This window comes from Stegodyphus dumicola, chromosome 5 (assembly GCF_044657685.1).
Source record: "Stegodyphus dumicola isolate Sdum_Otavi_A_Nest chromosome 5, ASM4465768v1".
Taxonomy (NCBI): Eukaryota; Metazoa; Arthropoda; class Arachnida; order Araneae; family Eresidae; genus Stegodyphus; species Stegodyphus dumicola.
This window is the reverse complement of record NC_140772.1, coordinates 191,777,135-191,786,377: the sequence shown is the minus strand read 5'-3', so window position 1 is coordinate 191,786,377 and position 9,243 is coordinate 191,777,135. Positions and strand designations below refer to the sequence as shown.

The 9,243-nt window shown below is 34.4% G+C and overlaps 1 non-coding gene across 1 annotated transcript; it reads left to right on the top strand.

Moving 5' to 3' along the window:
* The first annotated feature begins 2,069 nt into the window (after positions 1–2,069).
* TRNAT-UGU (transfer RNA threonine (anticodon UGU)) lies at positions 2,070–2,142 on the top strand. The gene has a single exon. It is a non-coding gene; the product is annotated as a tRNA-Thr (tRNA).
* Positions 2,143–9,243: the final 7,101 nt, after the last annotated feature.

Genomic DNA, 9,243 nt, shown 5'->3' with positions numbered 1-9,243 from the left:
ATTTTAATCTTTAACATTTTTAATAACACCTACACATGTTTAACTACTTCAAATGAAAATAGTAAAATATTTTTCAACAAATTTATTACATTAGAAGGAAAACAATAGAAAAGTAAAAATATTAAATTATGAAAACAACACAGGAATAGTACGTAAAATAATGTTAAAATCCGTTGGAAAATTCAATTTAGGGGAATATTTGCATTCGTTTCTTGCCTGAAAGCAATTGAATGTTTGGATCAAGCTTCGTAACGAACAGCCGTAGTAGATCCTCTAAATGAGGATCTGTAATTTGCGTTCTTAAACTAGTTTTAATTTTTGTCATGAGAGAAAAAGTTGACTCGCAGCAGTAAGTACTTCTCCAAAGCAGGGAAGTAATCGGCGTACAATACTCTCGTAGACGTGGATATTCAACAACATTTTTCCAGATTTTTATGGGATCCTTTTTAGCGTCAAAAAGAGATTTGAGGATATTACCTTCCCTCAACTCAAATAACTCCACATTTAGTTCCGTAGGACCTTTGGATATATCTACTAAATGAGGTTCAAAACCCCAGTTTCATAGCAGAAGTGTGCTCGTCAAAATCTGAAAATTTTATTTAATTCCATTAATTCCCAAATTGTCGTAATCTATATAATTAAATATTAATTAATACAAGAGCTAGAGGCCGCACGTTCCCCACCTCTTCACTATGCCGTCTGTGCCCCGATAAAGCTTTGATTTCTAGCGTAATATGGATAACTATATAATGGGTTTGAATTCCAGTTCTACTTCTTGCATTATAATGAGGAAATATTGCAGTAAAGAAAATTTTCGGTAACTTTTATGGGAAGTGTAACAAAGTAATGGTCAGCGATAGCTGAATAAGGCTTACTTCCAACCCTTAATGTTGAAAAATGAGATAAACAGTTTTATTTCAGATTAATTATTCCCTGTTTCACTTCATGCAAAAATATCATTATCTGTTTCTTATCTAGCAGTCGTGAATTTGATGCAGTTTCTGGAGTTGCTAACCTGTGAGTTGTACTTTCATTAGTAATTCAGAGAAATATTTTTTTTACTATAAACAAATACTATAAATATTCTTTTGTCGATTTGATTTTGTCTTATAGTAATTTTGGTAAGTTAAACTTTAAAAGCTGTTTCGTAAACATTGCTCGGTGGTCAAAATTAAACATCAAAATATCAGCCATTTGTTTGATGAGATAAGAAGATTATAGAACATTGCTTCATATTAGTTACGTAAAATTTAATGACGTTAGAAATGTCCTCAGAGGAGTCCATATTTCTTAGGAATTACACCGCGATGCACGCGGCATGATAAGTGTTAACGTTGAGCAAAAATATAGGATTTTTAATTTATCTTCCATTAGGCTTGTAATCTGAAGTTTCCAATAATGATCTTTTGACAAAACATAAGATCTTTAATATTTTTTTTTAACTTAATCAGTCTGTGGTAACTTAATATGCGGAGCGATTAAAAAAAAATTATCTTGTAAATTTACCGAGGCGTATCATACCAGAGGCCATCAAACAGTAAATCACCAGATGTCACCCAATGAGCATTTCCTTAATTTTATTTTATAATCTAGTCTAATTCATTGCTCTCTCCCCAGACTGGCGATAGTCAATTTTTACTCTGCAGATAAACAGCGGCCTTGCTATTTCTTCTGGTTTAATTATATTTTAAAAAATCTGTATAACTGATATAATTTTAAATCCATTCAATTTATACTAGGTCCAAGTGGTAATTTTTATAAAAATTTGTACCCTTACTCTATAAAGTATTTTTACCCTCCTCCTTAGTATGCCTTCGTAGTGTAGTGGTCAGCACGCTGGGCACGTATTCCAGAGGTCCGTGGTTCGAGTCCTGGCGAGAACACTGCTCGTTTTTCATATTTCCTGCTTCAAAAAAAGAAAAAACTCTAATGGCTCTACACTGGCTCCCGAACTAAAAGGGGGTGACTGATGATTCTTCACCACCAGAATTTGGCGATTGGGTCCCCTAAAACCCCAGTCGCCCTTTAAAAGGGGGATTACATAAGGTATTTCTCCCGCCTTTTAGCATGCTTTCGTGGTGTAGTGGTCAGCACGCTCGATGTGTATTCGAGAGGTCCGTGGTTCGAGTCCCGGCGAGGGCATTGCTCATTTTTCACACCTCCAGCTTCAAAAATTCCTAATGTCTCTAAAACTCTAATTAAAATTACTTTTAATGCTCTATTTTAAAATCCAGACGTTAATCTATTTAAGATTCTTGTCACCTTAACTTTGTGAAACTTTCTGTTGTATTCTCGATGTGATTAATCCCATTGCTCTGTACATTCATCTAAATCAGGTTCTGTACATTCATTCATCTAAATCTTGGTTAAGAGATAGAGGGTTGGTTCTCTTGTTGGCTAAGTTATAAGTGAAAGAACGAGTTTATCCAGCTCCGTCCCAGTTCTGATAAAGAATACCCCAACGGCCTCCAAACCAAAGACGCCATGTATTTATAAACATCCATACTTCCCATAGGACTCGAACTTGTGACTAAGAGTATGGTAATTAATACCATGAACCGCTATCAATATCATTAAATACAGGAATGCATCTATTAAAAGTAATTGATCTTCTTTTCCTTGGATGTAAAAGATGACAATGAGCAGCAAAATTTAAATATTCAAATTATTAAAAAATTGGTGATACAATTGGAGGTAAGGCATCAACTGAATTTTAGTTAGGTTAAAGCCCATATTGGTTGTTTGGGCAATGAGAGGGCGGATGTCTTAGCAAAGGAGGCAACAATGATTAATGATATTGAAACTGTCGATGTACAAGCCTCCAGAAGAAAATGCATTAACATTATGAAGTGTGACATTGTAGGTAAATGGCGGACTCAATGGGAAAACTCTGCTAAAAATAATACGTTCATGGAGATTTTTGTTTCTAAGGAAAATATGAATATTAACAATGACATTGACTTGAATAAGTTAATTACAGGTCATGGGAGATTTCCCTTTTATCTGAAAAGATTCCATGTTCAAGATAGTGATTTATGTAAAGTATGTACAAAAGTAGGAGACAATGTCCACTTTATTACAGAATGTAAGTTAACCAGATGCATTGATGGAGCGAACATAGATTTTATGAAAAATGGTTTACTTAAGGCAAGAGGAATAGCGCATAAGATTATGATGATTATTAACAACAATAAAGAAGCCATTGGCACTGTGTGTTCGTGTGTTTGTATAGTTGTGTGGTGATTTTTGTACTGGCGTAGCCCGTATAGGTTCATAGGGCAAACTTTATTTTGCAAGTTGGACCGGGCTGCGCCCTAACAAAACAAAAAAATCTCACTTAGCTATAACAAAGATCCGTACATTAGAGGAATATTTCTTTGTTTGACTTCTTTAAACATATTTTCCTTATCTGGGTAAAGGATTAAATGATTTAAAAACAATTTTAGCATTTCTGAATAATTTTTTTCTTTACTTATTTATCTATTATTTTTTAAATTTGAAGTATTAGCAATAAACAGAAAAATAGTGTGGGAAGATAACAGGCTATTTAAAAACAAAACACATCTTTAAATGCTGTAAATTTAAAACTAATCTTTTTTTTTTAATTGTACTGTAGTTTTTATTTGCTTAAAATGGGTTATTTAGCTTTCGCGTGCATTTTTATAAAACATTTTGTTATCATAAAAGGGAAACAACAACCTGCGTAGGCGTAGATTTTACATTAGCGTAGATTTTTTTAGCAGTAGTAACTCTACCTATTTCGAGGGCGAACAAAGTCCCTCTTCACTAGGAGCAAAGAAATCTGCAACTGAAAAACCAAGTTACGAACATATTTATACCCTAAGAAAGTCGAGAGAGACGAGGGAGTAGAGTACTTCCTTACGGTATAAATATGCTAGTAACTGAGTTTTTCAGTTGCAGATTACTTTGCTCCTGATGAAGAGGGACTTTGTTCGCCCTCGAAATCGATAGCGTTTCTATGTTAAAAATTTACGCCTAACACATGTTGTTTTTTCGCTTTTATAATTTGAGGCGTGTTTCTCTTCTGTCTTTACATTTGTTATTTTCTGTAACTGAAATATATCGACAAAATGTATACCATTCAACAATATTTTGAGATATAAAAAGGAAAAGACGCGTACACTTTTCAAATTTAATTGCTTTAACTTTTATGATTATAAAGAGGTATATATATATATTAAATTCAAAGTTAAGATAATGGAGACAATCCTGTAAAATGATCGCGAATGAAAATAGGTTCCATCTCTCTCTTATGGAATGATCGCTGGGTGTCAGAGAATGGTCACTGTGTAGGTTCCTATCTGCCTTTTGTACAACAACTTAGATGTATATATAAAAATAAAACGTGTTACTTCTCCAAGAAAAATATTGGACATCAAGATTGGAGAACTAGTGAAGTTGTTCAGAAGCTCAATAAAATGGCATGCTAAATTCATACTCAGTACCCTAACAAGAAATTTCCAGTGGTACTGTATTATGACTAAGCAGTTAGTCTAGATATCACTCAAAAATTGCTTTTGCTCTGATTCTAAATCGGAATCTTCATATTACCGTACCGACGCACTGACCGCGCTATAGCAAATCCAGATTCGGTCAAACGAATGCGTAATAATAACGAATTAATTATAATTCTGGAAATTATTTCATATTGTATTGCTTTTTAATATATGTCTATATCGGTTTTCTGTTTAATCGGTTATAGTAATGCACGCTAGGGCTATTTATTAAGGAGAAGATGTAGTTCACTTGTAGATGAACTTTCTAAGGGAAATTAGCTCATGTTCAACATGTGAAGAAAACCATGAAAATGTGAAGAAAATCAGGAAATGAAGCATGTGAAGAAAATCATGTGGAGAAAATCATGAAAGTACCCATTCAACTAATCTGTAAGCTAGGATTATAATTGCCAGTGTTCAGCGCTCTTAAACTTTTCACTAAGGGGCAAGTCTTTTAAACGAATGCATTTGATCAATCTAGGAAGAATATAACGTAGTTGTTATTCTAAAATCTTGAACATTTGCATTAAAGTGGATAACTACCTAATTCATTTCTGTTACATTTCCTCGAAATATTCCTCAATTTTGCTGAATGTTGCTACTTGTCCCATTCAAACCACTTGTTACTACTCCTATTTTTGCTTTGGATGCTGTCCGCAAATTCTCTGTAGGATAACATTGTCCTCTCAGGTAAGTCAAATCTCTGTAAAATATTTTTCTCGGCATAAGAAATTAGGTGGATCAACATCTATATTATAAGACTGCTATCATGCATACATTTGTTTCGAACAAACATCTCTTTCAAACAATTTTTCTACCTACTTTACCATTGAAAGAAATACTCACAATTGTTCTTTTCTTTCGCATAAAATTGTAAGTTATCCGTTTCCAACAACCAATCAACTGCTGATATCGAATCCATTGTCATCAGCTATCATTTGTTATGGAGATCTGGTTTTCCCTTTACATGGTAAGCCCGCCTCACCAATGGCCGAGAGATTAAGACCACTGAGTACTGGGATTTCGACGCGGGTTCAATCCCAGGCAAACGGGCTGGCTGAATGATTCTTTTTTTTTTCCTTGCATAACTTGAATACGAGCCAGTTTTCTCCGGTATTCTAACCCAGGACCTCTGGTGTCGCAGTCGGCTCCCCTAACCGCTAAACCTTCTGGGCGGCACCTAATCTAATCTAACATTGTAACTCCAAAATGATGCGGAATGGTTGACTGTTTTATATCATGTGCAAAAGCAGAAAAGTTGTACTAAACAGTTGTTCTTCTGATACGACTTAAAGGAAGATAGTCAAGAACTTGAACATCTGAATCGTTTAGAAAATTAAAGGGATTTTTTCCCCCTCAAGTAAACTATTTTATTATCGTGATGCTGTAAGATTCCTTGGAATCTAATTTCAGATAATCTAATTCTTGTTTTTTTCTAACATATTAGGTAAGCATTTTGCGATAGTATCCAAAAGATCCTGATTCTTCAACTGCTGCCTCATAGTTTTAAATATGCCCATTTACGGAACAGAAAGCACTCACGATTTTCTGCTCAAGACTTTCCCTACCTCGAGCTCGTAGCAGGATTTTTAGCAAGGAAAACTCACTATGGTGGATCATTTGATCTATAAATAAACCCTTCTAATACAATTTATATGCATCATGGATGACCAATTAAAAATGCTAAAATCTTCTTTTGAGAAACTCCTCAAAGCTTTAGAACATCTTTTTACCTCAGTCTGCACGAGTGGGTTTTTATTGAACTGTCAGACGACGAAGAATCTAGCGAATGCAAATTTTCTGGCGCCGCATATCAAGTGCTCGTCAATTTTAAAAGGTATTTGTTCACCAAGTATCAGATTAGCATCTCCATAAGTATGGTGTTTTTATCAATTAAAGCAGAGGTCAGTTAGCGATAGCGACCCATTAGCCGAATGGATAACAGTTGAATTCTGCTGTCTTGAACTTTTGAAAACGTGTCAGCAAGTGTGCTATTTTGGTGTTTTCCTCGTTTTCTCCATACATAGCGTGAATACGAAGCAGTTTTCCTTAGAAAATTCATCATGAAGGTATCCTTTCTCTTTGGCAAATTATCGAGTACTTTGCTGTATCCATCTAAAACAAGTAGGAAACCATGTAAGTGATAGCGATTTTTAAATCAGATGCTATTTATTATTGGATGACACAAGTTTCTTATGCAATACTAGACATTTCTGTAGAATCCTTTCGAAAAACAATGCTTCTCATTTGCTTCTAAATGTGCAGTCAGAAGCTTTGCAATCAGAAGGAAATTTTAGCAGGAATTCAGAAAGTTTTCGCCAAAAGTTTTACTAAAATGCAGTCAATTATTTTAGCCTTCTTTCCTCTGTTTTTATTCATTTTCTAGAGTTACAGTTTCCACAAACATTTGTGATTAAAATTTTTGAAAACATCTGATAAGATAAAACTTTCAAAGCAAATTCCTGAAAGTTGAATTGAAACCGTAGGAAGGTTGCAAAAGTAAGGGAAAAGTCATAAATATTAATGATGTAGATATGAAGATCATGAAAATAAATAAATGAATACAATACAAAAATAAAATTTATAATAAGTTATAACGCCGCAACTGGTTATGTCTAGCTTTATGCTATATTGCCTAACTTCTGCTGTAATATTATGCATGAGATAAGTATAAAACGTCAGTGGCAGAATCCCTACTGAATAGAAACTCGCATCTTGTAGGTCTCTTTTCGAGGTCAGGCCCACCGAGTAGCATACGGAAAACGGGGTGGAGATTGGGGAGGGATCCGACAGTTACCATGGCAACAAGAAGCGCGGGTATTTGCTCACTGAAGCGGAAGGCGGTGCTAGAATGCTGGACACTGAGCCATTCGGGTGTGAAATAAGGCCTACCGTCCCACCCCGCTTTAGCTCAGGGGAACCGAAAAGCTATAAGGTCTCTCCCTCCCCAATTTTTTGCCTTTTTTTTTATTAAAAAATGTACCGATACCGCCTTTCAATTTGCCTTCTGAAGGTATATATGGAAAAAATTTTATTTTTCCCTTCTCTCACAGTGAGGAATTGTGGACCTTAAACTCCAAAGGGGGGGGGAAGTAAATTTTGTTTCAGAACGACATATAGCTTCACAGTTCCTGATTGAACTATTCATATTTCCTTGGGGAAATATTGCCTACAGTTTTTTGTCCCTCCTTTTATTGGCCCTTTTTTGTTTTGGAACTTCCAGATTTTGATTTGAATTTGTTTTAAAGGCCTACGCATCGCGTTTTCCTAGCGAAAAAAGTGGATGTTGCAAATTTCCATGCATTATTCCTTAAGCAAAAAGATAAAATGTGCCAAGAAAAGATACTAAGTTTAGGCTCCTGAAAAATCTACATTCTAGTTCTATATTACAAATTACTAAAAAAAACTTAAACTTAAAGTTCTAAAGGGTTCAATTCCTTGATACAAGATTTTAATTTCAGTCATGCATTGCAAGTTATAGTACGCTATAATTTAATTAGCGGTCTATTGTTTATTGAATAATGGACTAATCTATTTGCATGAATCTGTCTGAGACTTTACTTTTATTTTAAAATTTACTCTTTTATTTTAAAATTATTTATTTATTTTTTATCATTCTTATTATTTTTTGTTTTTAATTACAACATTCATCAGTGTGGTCTCACTTGTGTAAAACAGGTCGCCTTTTACCAACGCTATCGATGATAAAAGGGCTAAAAGACCGATGGGTATTTATTGCCCATTCCCGACGAATGTATTAAAACTGCAGGTGTCTTCGAATTCGAAAATACAAATTAATTCAGAAAGACTTATTTAGTCAAACTTTAGCCTCGACTAAATCAATACTCTTTGATAAGGCCAATCAATACTTACCTACGCCATACCAGCTTGGGCCGTCACTCTCTAAACGGGGAAGATTATATAGTTTCCGGAGCGAGTTACTAAGAAATATGGTTTATGTGCTAAGTTTGGACGCAACAGTATTATCTTAATTCATCTGCATAAATAAGCATGAAATTTACAATCGACAGCTCTCAGCTTCCACTCCAATTCAAGAGCCGAATTTTGCAGGCATGATAGTAAGTTGATCTGTAGTTATCAACAATTCTTACTTTCATAGGTTCGACACAACGTAGAATTGATTCGACGCTGGATAGACACTGATTATTGGTATATAATTGACACCCTAAGAAAACAGTTTTGGTGATAATGCAATACAATCGACACTGCCGTGATATAAACGATGATTTTAATTAGTAAAACAGCACAGTCGAGATTGTGAGAGCTTAATAAAATTATTTTTTGTAATATATCTACATGGAACAGATACGACATAGGATAAAAGTCATATTTTGAGTTACCGTGTCGACCGTGTGCAGGCAGAGAGGCCATCAATCCTGTGTCACATTCCCACCAAAATAGAAATAGTTGCCAATACAAGATAGCTAAATAATTCATATTCGTACTGACCTAATTCACATTCTAGCGAAGATTTATGAAAGAAAGCAGAAAAATAGAACAGAAGTAATATGAAAATTAACTAATTAATTTTGCGTAATACACAAATTTTATATAAATTTGCATTTCTTCTTCCATTATTAAGATGCATTTTTAAAACCATTCGTTATGGACCTCGTATGTATTGTAAGAGTTTTCGTGCATAATTATCTCATGTGCTAGCTTTTAACTTTAGAAAAAAATCTCTGTTCTTACTAACATCTTACGG